This window comes from Cyprinodon variegatus, unplaced genomic scaffold (assembly GCF_000732505.1).
Source record: "Cyprinodon variegatus isolate N-32 unplaced genomic scaffold, C_variegatus-1.0 Scaffold414, whole genome shotgun sequence".
Classification (NCBI taxonomy): domain Eukaryota; kingdom Metazoa; phylum Chordata; class Actinopteri; order Cyprinodontiformes; family Cyprinodontidae; genus Cyprinodon; species Cyprinodon variegatus.
The window spans coordinates 401,086-415,188 of NW_015150867.1; the positions used below are offsets into that span (position 1 = coordinate 401,086).

At 36.6% G+C, this 14,103-nt stretch overlaps 1 protein-coding gene across 7 annotated transcripts in view; it reads left to right on the forward strand.

Annotated features, from left to right (window-relative positions):
* ncoa2 (nuclear receptor coactivator 2) overlaps positions 1 to 14,103 on the forward strand; it is an 89,752-nt gene that overhangs the window by 23,565 nt on the left and 52,084 nt on the right. For 2 of the 7 annotated variants that reach the window (XM_015388137.1, XM_015388143.1), the window contains exon 2: positions 2,892 to 2,977. The exons of 1 other annotated variant lie outside the window; for it this stretch is intronic. The gene's annotated coding sequence lies outside the window, so the exon portion shown is untranslated. Of the gene's footprint in view, positions 1 to 2,891; positions 2,978 to 12,162; positions 12,221 to 14,103 lie in introns of all 7 variants that reach the window. 4 more of the 7 variants (XM_015388139.1, XM_015388141.1, XM_015388142.1 and 1 more) reach the window with 4 other exon arrangements.

The window sequence follows — 14,103 nt, forward strand, 5'->3', positions numbered from 1 at the left end:
GCACAGGCTCCAGTGAAGAGGTGTGGACGGTTTATCATAGCTGCACAATTTAGCCCAGACAAAATTACTCAAATCTTTTTACTTTTGTTTCTTCTTTCTTTATTTTTTCTCAGCTGTATTGGCTGTGGTCTACCTACCACAAGTCAAGAATTACCCTTAGTCTGTTTGTTTTCTTGGTTTCTTAACTTTAGGCCAGCTCCCTTGATGGTGGAGCATATGTGTTTGAAATGGGTTTTTGTGTGCAGTTTCTCCCACATGTTGCAGTTTCCCTGATGGAGCAAATGTTATTGATTATAGCTAAGGAAACCAATGTCGACCAAACCTTTTCGAATTTAGAGCTTAATGCCGATTCTTTTCATTAGGGTGGACATCAGTCTTGATTCTTATTCCATTGACAGCCATTAGTGCCTTTTAAAAAGCACTGGCGGAGGGCTCCATTGGTGTTTAGCCCCTGTGTGACCTGGTCAACCTGGTCATTTTCTCTTCTGTATCCTGTTTGATGTGAACCTGACTTATTGATTCAGTAGCAGTTAGCTTAGGTTTGCTTTGGTGTGGTTCAAAAGCAGTTTATACAAGAAAGGTCTATAAATGGGATAATTAAAATGCCCTTTTTTGTATTTTTAACCGCTATGTAGTTGTTAAATACAACTAATGCTGTATCTGAAGCTGGTTTCTTATATTGATTTGTATTTTTCATTTTAACTTTGAATTTCTACTGATACAATAATGATAACCTGAAGGTTAGCTTTGCACAAATGGCTCATATATATTTCTTATGGGTGGCCTTACTCTTCAACTTTCTTATAAACATCTGCTAATGTTGACAGATGTCTGTGTACATAGCTTTGTTTCATCGAACTATTCCTTTTTAGTATAGGGGTTATTACCTGTACTTGTGAAAAAAGACAGCAGATTGTTGTTAGTCAATTTGCTGTTATTTTAGTGAATTGTTTAAAATAATTACGCTTAACTGATATAAATTAATAGATCACTTTTGCTGTAGAGTACAGTTTTACACCATCAGGCCCACTGTGGCGTTTTTATGTATTCTTTTGTTTACTGTAATGCTAGATCAATAGAGTGCTTTCAGCCTTCGATTAAAACTGTCATATAGTCCAAAGATCAAGTCCAGACTGTGACTAAGCATGTGACCCAGTTAAATCTTGGAGGAAATTTCTCCACACTAGGAAAACTGATCCCTAAGGAAAAGACAGCTGTAGAAGTATTGATATAGTTGTATTTAAGCATTTGTTCACCTTTTTTTATGATTTCTGAATTACCAAAGGAAGCTGGAGTTTGTTTATAAACATTTTAGCAGCATTTTAACCTTCTGTATCTTCATTGAACTCTGATCCATCTTTTATTTCCAAATATATGTAGTGTATTTTATCTTTACACTCAGTTTGCTTCTCAATGAGAATCTGTTTCCACTTCTGTAAGTTCAGCACTCGCATCATGCCAGTGGTTTCCCTAGCTAGCCTATTTGGTATGTGCAGTATAAAGCAGAAGTATTGATCTTAGCTAAGTGTTTGTTTTTAACTTTGAATTTTGCAAACAGGGGTTCTACATCAGATTTGCATATTGGTGAGCAAAGCATGAAGGAGCATGCCTTTTGTTGCTGTTTTGTCTTGCAGCAAAGAAAAAAAAAAAAAGCTCAAAGTATTTTGGTTCCTTATTGGCTTAACAGATATTTCCCAAATGACTCTTGACAAAAAAATTTGTTCCAGGCCCTTTAAGTTAGATTCCTGACTTGTTTGTTTATACAAAAGTCTTTAAAAGATGCACAGATATGTCATTGGATTTATTTTTTTAAACCTTTGAGTCAATCTGGCAGATGTTCAGAAATCCCTTATTAAATTGTAACCTCAGCCTTAAAAACGTGTCATTGTCATGCTGTGGCAGAAGCTATAGCTGCAGTAAACTGAAACACGGATTTCCCCAAATTATTTTATGGTACGTTTTGTAATACATCTCTATAATTAACACATTTTTTAAGGCAGAATAAATAAAAAAGTATTCCCAAGGTATAATGATGCCACTACCATCCCTTTACTGTATTAAGAGTTGGGGTTTTCTTAACCCAGAATAATGCATTTGCATGTGTTTTTTTTTTTTCCTTGCATTGAAATCTATACATCTGAAGAGATTTGTATTGGACAAGAGAGTGGTGTTTTATTCTGTGTCCCTTTCCTACCTATTAAATGTCTAATTCATTAAAGGTTGCGACAAAACAGCCACATAATGCTGCTTTTTTTAAAAGAACACTCCAAAGAATAATTAACCCAAATTGGTACTTGAATATTAAAGTGAAATAACCATGGGTTTGAAACAAGAGGTTGACTTGTCATATTTACATCAAATCTCTCAGATTTGAAAACAAAAAAACCAAAAACACGATCAGCAGAGCTGTGTGGCCAGAGCAGAATAAAGCATTTTCCCCTCAGAACAACACATTTCCCCTTCTGAACTCTTGAGTTGAACTGTCAGGCAGCTGCAAGCTGCTGAATGAGCTGAAATGTGCAGTTGTTGTGCTGTTGTGTCGGGGCCCTCCAAGCTGCTTAGTAGTGTGCAAGAAAAAAAAAACAACAAAATGCTTTGAAGACATTGAAGCTTTAGGCTTTCAGACATTGTTTTTATTCTAAACGTAACCAAACAATGTTGTTTACACCACTGTCCTCTCCCGAAGGCTTAAAAATACCCACTTTGGCTATTCCCTGGATTTCATTACAATACATAATGAAAAAGAAGAAGGCTCGATTACAGAACAAATGCTATTTGCAGTCCTCCCTTGCTGCCACACCATTTAAACCTGTACTCCTAAAAGGCTTTTGTGTGACACCAGTTGATTCCCAATGTGGAGAGCTTATTCCAAGCGTTGCTGTTTCTCTCAGCAGAGAGAAGTGGATGATGTGCAAAGGTTTCCAGGCGTTATTGTCTTGCAGCAATGGCCTGAGGGACTCTCTGGACTAAGACCAAGGTAAGAATGGTAACCACACCACATCTTTTGTAGCAACTCTTTTGCACAATGTCTTTACAATTTTGTCAGAAAAACGCATAAGCCATTGACATGCTGGAAGTATTGAAGCTACAGACTTTTGCATCATCCAACCATGTGAGCCTGTAAAGATTAACTTTTGTGGTTTTGTTCTGTTACATTGGTTTTACAAACCCTAGTTTGCTTTGCGGTTAACAAAGAGGAGCTCTCTGTGTAAACGACATTTGTAATAAACTGTTTCATGGGAGAATTGTTTTTCACAGATACCAACAGTTTTGGGACTGATCTATTTTATTCACAAGGCTTTTTCTGTACTCGGTCGTCTTGTATGTTATTGCAGGAGCTGCAATGATGTCCCCTTTTTTTTAATTTTTTTTTTTTATAAATGTTCCTATTTTTCTGTGTCTAAGAGCTTTAATTTTTAATCCATCCATCTATAACATTTGTTATCAGGAGAAATTGTGTCATCTGGAGGGTCATTTTCTCACTTCAACAGTTTCCTAGACCAGTCCAGCAGTGCGAATGTATCCTAAGTTTTGTTTGGTGTTTCTTTACTTTTCTCATCATGGTAGTCCATCGGTTTTTCCATGAATTTGTTTCAACCAGGTGGCATGCAGTTTAGTGCCATGTATCCCATGCAGTATGAGTAAAATCAAGTAATTCTGCTTCTGAAATCAAATACAGGGACTTTAAACCACACCACCAGTCTGAATAGCAGATATAGAACTTTTTTTTTTTACCATAACCAGTATGCAACTAATTTATTCTCATCAAATATAAGAAGAGTTTGATTTTATACATTCTAGCAAAGAAATCTAAGATTGTTGGGTTTGAAAGAACTTTATTGGCCAAACTGTGGACATTAAGTAAAGAACAATGTTTAAATATCTATACAATCAGGGATCAGTTATTTCAAAAAGCTTGAAATTAGTTTGAAATAAAAAACTGAAGGAAGAAAAGATTTAAAAATGCAGAGGAAATAACCAATTTCTAGTGTAGACGTCTGGTTGCTATTGTAAAAATGGCAGCGCACTGCCCCTGCAGTAAAGTAACTGGAAATAAAACCTTTTTTTAACACCAGTTCAGATAAATTATTTTATATCCATTTAAAACTTTCCTAAAATATGCTCCTATTTCAACCCTTTATCCTGAAAGTTGACCTGAACTCAAAGTGCAACTGAACACGTGCTGTGAAATATGCTTGTAAAACAAGTTGGCAGGCCCTTCTATTGTAAACGATAAAACTATAATAAAAATGTTTGCAGCTAGTGGCATTTTACAATAAGATATTTTATTAGTTTTGATTTCAGATTTAAGAACAAAAAATTGCAAGCTGACATCACTCAGTGAAGCCCAAGAAGTGTATCGGTTAAAACATTTTAAAAAAAGGAGTCTTTGTAAATTGTGACTTAAATGGTGATTAAAATAAACAAGCTTTTCTGGATATTTGCAACATTTCCAACTCTCAAAAGTCTTGTTTTTTGTAAAACAAACTTCAATGACTTAATTAGGTAATCAATCATTGAAGAAAACCTCAATTTAACTTGACGTATCATCTCCTTATCAGGGATGTTCGATATTTATCGGACCGGATTTGGTGGAATTTATCTGCCCGATAGGTAAAATTTTCCAATAAAAATAGCCGATAAATTGATTAAAATTGGTGGTATTTTATTCAGGCAGAGTAACCCCAAAGCAGGACAAGACCTGTGGATTTTTCGCTCCTAACTATCAGGACCCAGGCTTGGCTCTGTTATGGCCTGACTATAAATAAACAAACAAGTGTGTTCGTTTTTTTCTGTATTATCATATGACAGCAGCATTGCAGTTTGCAAAATCTGTTCAGCAAGGATTTCGAGAGGAGGAAAGAAGGCTTCGGGTTTTAACACAACAAACCTAATAGCTCACCTGAAAAATCATCATCGTGGCGAAACAACATGGAAAGAATATGAATCAGCTGAGGCACCAGCGGTGCTAAGGCTAAAAACAACAATAGGATGGTAGATGTCTTCATTCAGAAGGCGTTTGAAAGCTGTAACAACTTTTCAAGAGAGTGAAAAAGCTAAAGCTATTAACGAAAAAGTGATGGAATTTATAGAGCTCGAAAACAGCCCTTTTCATCAATAGAGAACCTGGATTTTCGGGTCTCTGCCTGCTCTTAATGATGTTGTTGCAACACGTCTACAACTTGATCAGCAAGAACGGACTGCACGAAAGTTTTACCACGGACCTATAGATGTCAGATGTTAGCATGTGAAACTCAGTGGTTGGATCAAGATTTTAACATGCAAAGAGCAATGCTAAATGCCCAAGGTCTATAGGGTCTCATGCATTCAGGCAACGTTTAGTTGAATTTACACATCATTTTTGAGGAAACACTTTTATTTAAATTGTCTGTTACCGACGCTGACAATTTCATGTTTTAAAATATTTGGCTTTGCTCAACAAATACCATTGCAGATTCAGAACATTTTTTAAGGGATGCCCTTTTTTTCTTTGAATTTTGCTGTTGTAATTTTTGAGGATGCATTCTTTTTGATTGCATTTTCTGTTACTAAGTGACTGTTGAAGCATATAATCTTATATTTGAAAAATACTGGACTTCACAAACTATTGGTTGGTTCAATAATTAATTTTCAAGGGATGTTCTTTGTGTTTGAATTGAATTTTCTTTTGCTGCTGTTAATTAGTGCAAAAGAACACTGTTTTGTGTGATGATGCACAAAAAAATTGAAGGGCCAAAATCTTTTGTTTTCTGTTATAGATAAGCCAGAGCTACTAAATATTTTGTTTTTCATGGCTTTATCTTCCACAAGTCCCGTATCATGCAAAGATTATATTGAATGTGAACTTCTCAGAATCGGTTTTGGCCATGAAAAGGTATCAAATTGGTTATCGTATCGGTTGAAATTGTTAATATCATGCATCACTACTCCTTAAGTTTGCATCATTTTCATAGTCATCCAAATGTTGCTAAAGGTACTGATGATTATGAAATATATTGCGGTTTGAGGATCCTTTATTGTAATAACTTTTTTTTTTTTACTACTTCAGATGAAATTCTAAGATTGCCACTCCAAAATCCATATGCAGTACTCAACCAATGTATTTCCAAGGATTTTTCTGACAGTAAGATTCTGTACCGTCTGCTTCTCATCCTGCGACATCCTGAAGGTTCTGCCATGATTAAAGATTGATGAGAGTGATCAGCTTTCATTTGGGGGGGGCCTTGTTGTTGCTCTCTGCCACTTTAGGACCATTACCTTGCAGTGATTTCAGAAAGGAGAAAAACTTGAGTGGAACTACGTTGTACACAATATGAACAGCTTTACCCTTCTGAAGATTTTTTGCAGGTTTGAATTCGAGCCTGTTTTTGAACAGTGGATACTCAGCTTAAATTCTGATCAAAGCTAAGAAAACTTTTCCACTTGAGGAGTTCTGGATAGAACATATTGACAGACGAAAAAGATTTTTGGAATCTTAGAGCAGTAATTATATCAAAAATCTTGAAATAATATTTTGCATTTAAGTGGGTTGCACTGTCAACTAAAGGCATGTTTTAGAGTCTCTATACTCAAGTTAGTGATTAATCGATCAGTTGAAACGTCAAAATAGTTGACGATTAATCCACCTTATATGGTTAAACAAACCCCCATAGCGCATTCTTGGAGAACAGTAGCCAAATAGTGCCTTATTAAGGCTTCCAGTAGGGCTGAAGGATTTTGGCAAAAATCTAAACTGTCAAAATTTTTGAACCAGTTTTTCAAATTTTTTCTGTCAGCTACAAGTTATTACAAGTGTTACTCCTCTAGAGATAATCAAGGCTCAACGTCGTTCTTTTGGTTTTAACAGCCATTTATTGTGGACTCGTCTTATAAAGCCCCCAAAAATGCTGTCAGAACTAAGAAGGGAAACTGAAACCCAAATTAGCTCAAAACAAATATAAAGGTTTACACAAATAAATCCAAGTAAAACAAAGTCGTACCTCATTGGCCGCATAAACTCCAGCGGAATAAAGATAACTTAAACAGCTTTTCTCAGAAAACCAGTCTTTAAGCTTTCTGGTGAAACTTCTTGAAGAAACGGGTGCAAAAAAAAAAAAAAAAGAACTGTGTCAATCAATCTTTCCTATGGGCAACAACGTGACATGCGGAACAAAAAAAAAAAGGTTCCTCCTTAAATTTTAAGGAGCTTTTTAACCAACGTACACAAACAACATAAATTTATAGAAAGTTATTTATTTATTTATGATTGAACTAGGGCTGCAACAACGAATCGATAAAATCGATAAAAATCGACTTTTAAAAGCGTTGGCAACGAATTTAATCATCGATTAGTTGTGTCGCGCGATTAATGCGTCATCCGCCGCCGCCGTCATCCTGGGGAAGAAAAAAAATATGGCGGAGCGAGTCAGCGCCGCAGTTGCAGTGTTGCCAACTCAGCGACTTTTCAGACCCCTCCAGCGACTATTTTTTTAAAAAGCGACTAGCGACAAATCTGGCGACTTTTTACGGTGTCACTGGCGGCTTTTGGAGACTCTTACGTGAAAGCATGTATCGTTCGTACTCTTGTCCTCCAGCGGCAGCTGCTGCCGTGGGGCGCCTCCCCCATCCCAACGCCTTTCTCCCTCTCCCACAAGAATCCCTCTCAGCGCTGCAGTCCGAGCCGCAGGATTTTAGTGAGGAGTTTACCCTCAGCGTCCAGACTGCAAATGAAGCGCGCATGCCCCGGGATTGACGGCACAAATTGATCACAATAGTTAAAATAGCCTGCGCTTTGTAAAGTGAAAAAAGTCGTAACATGCAACTTTTGTAAAAACAAATAAACATGGCACGGAAGCACCACTGTTATGACGCAGCACCTGAAAAGAAAACATGTTGGAGCCTTTGATGGCAGTGAAGATAGCTGATCAGCAGAATGAGTAACCATGTTTGTTTCATTTTAAAGTGGGGAAACGTTACGTTAGTTTCTCAGGTAGCTCATCTGATGCTTTCCTTACCTTGTTAGTAGGTTACAGACAGTGATAAGGTTGGCTACTTATTTTACTTTTAATTTCATTTGAATTAGCTTAAGCAGCGTTTATATTTTCTTTATAAATAAATTAATTTGCAAATTATGAGGGCAAGGCTTTTAAAGTTTAAATCTTCTGGCAAAGATAAAGTAAAGAAGATCCTGCAATTTATGGAAGTAAAGCAGAATAAAATCCAGCAAGATCAGTAATATGTCAATTAATTATCTGCCACATTCCCATGTAAATATCTGTCTGTGGAGGATATGTTTTTTACCACCCCTAGTTCTCTCATTTTTATTCCAAATACAATTTATAATTTGAATCACAGGGCTATTTTTATCTCTATGGTTCAGTATTTTCTCAAGTAGCAACTTTAACTGCTATACTTTCCTGTCTTAAAAGGCAGAACTCTTCTAGTCTAAAAAAACCTCATTTGTTGAAATGGGGGGGCCTGTTGTTTGAGCCCCTTAGGGGCTTTAAAAAACAAAAATGCCTGTCTCTTTTTGCGCTTTATGAAACAAAGTAGCCTATATTTTGTGGATGTACAGCTACATTTCTCATGTAAGTTTGCGTAGTTTTAAAACAAACATTTAATTTTTCATATAGCACCAGTACAGTTAATGAGCAACCTGTACTTGTGTGCTAGTTTGTTCTGTCTAAAATGTTTATTTTGGAATAAAGAGGTTAATATAAAAAAAATATTTTGTGTCCGATTCATCGATTAATCGAAAAAATAATCGGCCGATTCATCGATTTTCAAAATAATCGTTAGTTGCAGCCCTAGATTGAACTTTTAATTTCAATATTTGTATTTATCAACTGTTGTTTTTAACTAAATATTTGAATATTTAAATGTGTTGACTCTGATGGCAGCTACAACAAGTTACAAGTTAATACAAGTTTTAGAATCTCTATACTCCAGTTGACGATTAATTGATTACTAAATTAGTTAATTCATAATTAATTAATCAGGATTAATTGTTTCAGCCCTGGTTAGATGCAAACTTAAAAGAAAAAAGCTGTGCCTAAAAATGGGAAAAGTTGCAAAATGCTCTAACTTTATTTGCATTTAACATAATGCCTTAGTGAAATACATTTTTTTTTTTTTTTGGACAGTACAAATATTCTTTACCGGCAAATAATTTTATCTTCAGGTCCACTTGGCCGGTGAGTCAACAAGTTTATTTCAGCCAAATTATATAGGCTATAATAAATCTAAAAGTAAGTTGTTTGTAGCAGAATAAGCTTGGTGGTAGAAATAAATCAGATATGCCCCTGAAACTTGTTTATAATTGAACATTGATACAAAGTATTCCCAGTATCCCAGTAAGATCTGAACCAATGTAGTCCAGTATCAAAGTCCCAGCCACTGTTGTAGTCTGTCAAACTGTGCGTTAAGATTAATCGTCTAAAACGAAGCACAGAAGGTTTGACCCATCGCCATGAGAAACAGCTGTTTGATACATTTACTTCTTAGTCATGTCAATGCTGATCTGTTGTGGGCTAAATGATTAAATCCCAGAACAGAGATGTTACCTTTAAGCTGATTGAAGAAGTCACATGATTCTTCAGCACCTCTGATGAAGTACAGCTTAAAGTTTGAGCAACATAATTGAGCCCTTGGCTTCACCTTGAGCAAGTCAGAGTGAAACCTTAAGTATTTCACTTTGTTTTTCTGCCCTCTCTCCACCTGGCTTTGCTTTTCTTTTCACCCAGATCTGATCGCAAGACATCTGGTTCAGGATAGCAGCAGCTGCCAGCAAGGCTGGATTCACTACAACCTCCACCAGTATTGAATTCTGTTGAAATTGATATTGTTTCAATACATGTTTGCCTTCAATACCATATTGGATGAATCCAACAAGTATTGTGTGTATTTTGGCTCTACCGACAACTCTCTTAACCCCTGCAAAAATACTGAAGTGTAAAGCGAGAAGACGAGTGTCCTCAGGGTCGTGTTTTTGTTTTGTTTTTTTGGTGATGATTTCCTCGTCAGTTTGTGGGGAAATAAATTGCCCACATTACAGCCCTCTGGAAGCACTCTTTAGCTGTGTGCTCTTGTTCCCAGTGTTCCTCCTGGGGCCAGTTGTGCCGAGACGCCATGTGAGGACAAATTACACAGCAGCGAGACATTGTTCGGCTCAACAGAGGTTTTGCTCTTTCTGGAAGGGGCCTTGTTATGGCAGTGAATGAGACTTCAAACGCTGCCCCAATAGCTTCTGATTCACTTTGATGAATAGTTTTGCCCAGCGCCCAGTGAGCTCCAGAAACACTAGGTGTGTCTCTAAACAAAGCCATGTTAAGCCACAAAATTACAGGAACGGCACTCTGGCAGATTCAGGCTCCACTTTGCAATGAAAGACATTTTTTTTCTTCTATTGCATTTTGAGTTAAATGGACAAATCTCTATTTTCATAATCTTTACAGCAGACTGGCCATGAAACGTTGTTTTGATAGCAATTCAGAGACGAGAGAATTGTTTTAGAACAACGTATTTTTAACAGGATTGTCTTCTATTAGCAAGACGATGTGTTGTTTTCTTGGCTGCACATGCTGGCGAATGTCTAAGTTGTATGTCGAAGGTTAAAAGCCACCCGATTAAGCAGGTTATACCAGCCGAGTTTGACAGGAGGAAGCACGGTTGCCTTCAGCGCTTTACTTGTCATTCCTGCGCTCCTCTCTTGCCAGACTGGTTGGCTCCAGCTCAGTCCTGGAGGGTCTGCTCGTGTGACACCCAAGTTATTAGCAGTGACACACACACCTATACCCACCACTCTCAAGAGCACTCCCAAAGTCAATAGATTTCTCTTTTTTTATTCATTTTTGAAGTAATATTTGATGTTTTTAATGTAGATTTTTCTGTTAGAAATGTAATTCTGACAGACATGCAGCTTTAGCTTCTGGAAATTTACCACCGTCATTTTCTGAGGATGGTGTTGTGGCTGTTACAGCTGTTTAATAATCATCATGCAGCCTTGGGAGCCGGTCACGGATATGATAAAGATGAAAATGACGTGTGAATTGTTCACACTGTCAGAGGCAGCCCGTCAGCTTGCAAATATCCACAGTCTGTGTTGATCCGAAGGAGAGGGTTACTACACTTGTGTAAGATCCAAGCTCAGTTTCAGAGTGGCGACTGCAAAGAAGGGTCCTGCTCAAATAAACCTCCTGACCCCGGCATCATTTCCTCTCAGTCCTTTAGTCTGTGCTCTCCCAGTCAAAGCTGCTGCCGCTTTACCAGGAACCCGGAAGATAACCAAATGGTGTGTATACAGCGTATTATAACTAAAGGGTAAAAACACACTTCTGTTAACACATATCAATCACAAAAAGATCATCTGCTGTTATTTGCATAGTATTATCTCTGAAATTCTTTATTTTAAAGACTTGTTAAGACACATGAAGCACTTAGTACTTTCACCATCCTTATCTAAGGGTAATTAGTCTACATAAGAGCTCATATCACTTTCCTTCAAAGTCTTTGACTACAATTTCTTACACTACTAAATGAAAGCATGTCATGGCTAGCTGAGACACATCTCACTTAGTCGTTGAGGTTTGTGAAACGGTTATTTTACTGTCAACTGTTTTTTTTTATACAGTCACTGACTTGCACTAATGCCAGATAAACCATGTGTTCCAACTTGGTGTAATAATGAAGTAGATGAGCTGACAGCTTGATGAGCTGCAAATTTAATAGATGCTTCCTAGAATATGCCAATCATTGAAGAACATAATGAGGTTACCTACCCTACCCATGTATAACCTATTTATTGCTGTCAGTCATACAGGGACAAAAGTAGCGGCGAATTGTTCTTATCTGCACGGTCATTTATCAGTATTAATCTTTGTATGTATAAGATAAAAGAGTTTTGATTGAGAATCTGTCACTGTTAATTAGAGCCGGGATTTGTTCATACAAAGTATTGGTAAAGTCGAAGCCAAATATTTATGTTCACAGTAGAAAAACAAATATTTTTCTCACCCTGATTCAACTTTTAAAACACTTTCTTTTTTGATCTCATGGGAAAATTAAATATAAAGAGCCAACAAATCACAAGAACAACAGTGGCCAGCCACAAGTGTGGCTCATCCATGGGAGGAATATAGGTGCCACGTAAATCTGTTCAAACTCTTATTTTTTGTGTGTAAACAGCATGGGAATGTCCAGCCGTCGTGTCGTTCAGGAGGAAAACAAGATCCATGTCCCAGAGGTATCTACCCAAACACAAAGGCAAAACATGCTGTTAAGGCTGACCAAACTGTCATTATCTACAGTGAAACAAGTTCTCTAAGGATATGGGCTGAAAATCCACTCTGGGGGGAAGAAGTCATAATTTGAAGAGTACCTCAAAAGAGTCGGATTACAGTTTACACATGACTAAAGAGACTTATTGTACATTACATTGTACGCCCTTTGCTAAAAATATTAGAAATTCTACGCCCTGTTTTGGGGATTTTGGTATGCACTCATTTACCAGAAACTTTGCTCAAATGTTCAAAATTTGCCAAGCAGTAGTTGCTGGGGTTTAAATTAATTTTTGCTGCTCGACACGCCACATCAGCCAATCAGAGAAGCCGATCTGTGAGCTGGCAGGGAGACAGACACAGCACTGCTTATTAGGGCTGAGACAATCGGATTAATCGTAATTAATCAATTATTGAAATAATAGTCAACTAATTTAGTAATTGATTAATTGTTAACTGGAGTTTAGAGACTGTAACATATGCCTTAAGGTGACAGATCAACCAATTTAACAAAAAAACACCTTGTCTGTCAGTATGCTATGTCCGGAACTCCTCAAGTGGAATCGTTGTAGTTTCATCAGGTTTAATTTCATAAAAAGTTATTTTTAAGGAACCTTTGGCAATCCAATTATTGATCGAATAATCTAAAAGATAATTGACAGAATAATCTATTTGCAAAATAATCATAGCCCTGCATCAGCCCTACTGCTGAGTGTGAGTGTATGTATGCATGTATGTAGGCTTGTCCCGATCCGATCCACGTATCGGATCGGGGTGCCGATATTGGCAAAAAAATGCGTATCGGCAAAGCATGTAAAATGCCAATCCAGACTGCCGATCCAGTTTTTTTTTTTAAATCCGGGTCCGTATTTTCCGGTTTCGCCGATTGAAACGATCCATTCCACTATTTTGCGCCAGTGTTCCCCTGTTTTGCATTTTTATTAAAACTTACAGTAATACTTGCACCTTTAACTGTTTTACTGTTCACTGTGCAATTTCAGATTGCTATTCATAATTTTGTCCAGTTTGTGTTTATCTCTTAATAAACAGGTAAGTTTGTTGTTACCAAGCATTGTGTTTTATTCAATCTCACCTAATTTAGCTGGCTAGATGTTATCAAGAGTACTAAAACCCTTTTCAACATGAGTCTTACAACTAAGGCTAAATACTTTAACTTAAACTTAAATACATGCTCGGATAGGCTGGTATCGGCCAGTATCGGTATCGGATCGGAAGTTCAAAAACAATATCGGTATCGGATCGGAAGTGCAAAAACCTGGATCGGGACATCTCTACATGTATGTATTTGTGTGTGTATATATATATATATATATATAATAATAATAAATAAAATATTATTCAGTATTTTTAAGGATAGCTCTTTGATCTATGAGCTATAGAGGAAACTATGTTATAATGTGATTTACAAAAGTTTTTTTTACATTTTTTTTATTTAATGTTAATTTTTATTTATTTCTTGTTGTGTCTAACTAAAAGTTTTTTTCCTTATACATTTCTCTAAACTTCAGTGTATTTTTATGCAGTGTAAAGGGTTAGGGTGTATACAAATATTTGCATTCAACTTATTTGTTTAAAAATAATGACAAGCCATATATCCTTTCCACCTTTTACATCTTAGCTGTGGCTGATAAGATGACTTAATGACTTATGTAAAATGACGTCTGTTGTAGACCATGTATTATTATATTATTACCAATCAAATGTGACTCATAACTAGAGAAATTTCAATCGAAGACTGTATTGATTTTTATCAGCTTAAACATGGTACTATGCAATGAATGTCAGAAGTGTTGGCTTAAGAGTGAATATGTTTGACTAATCTGTTTAG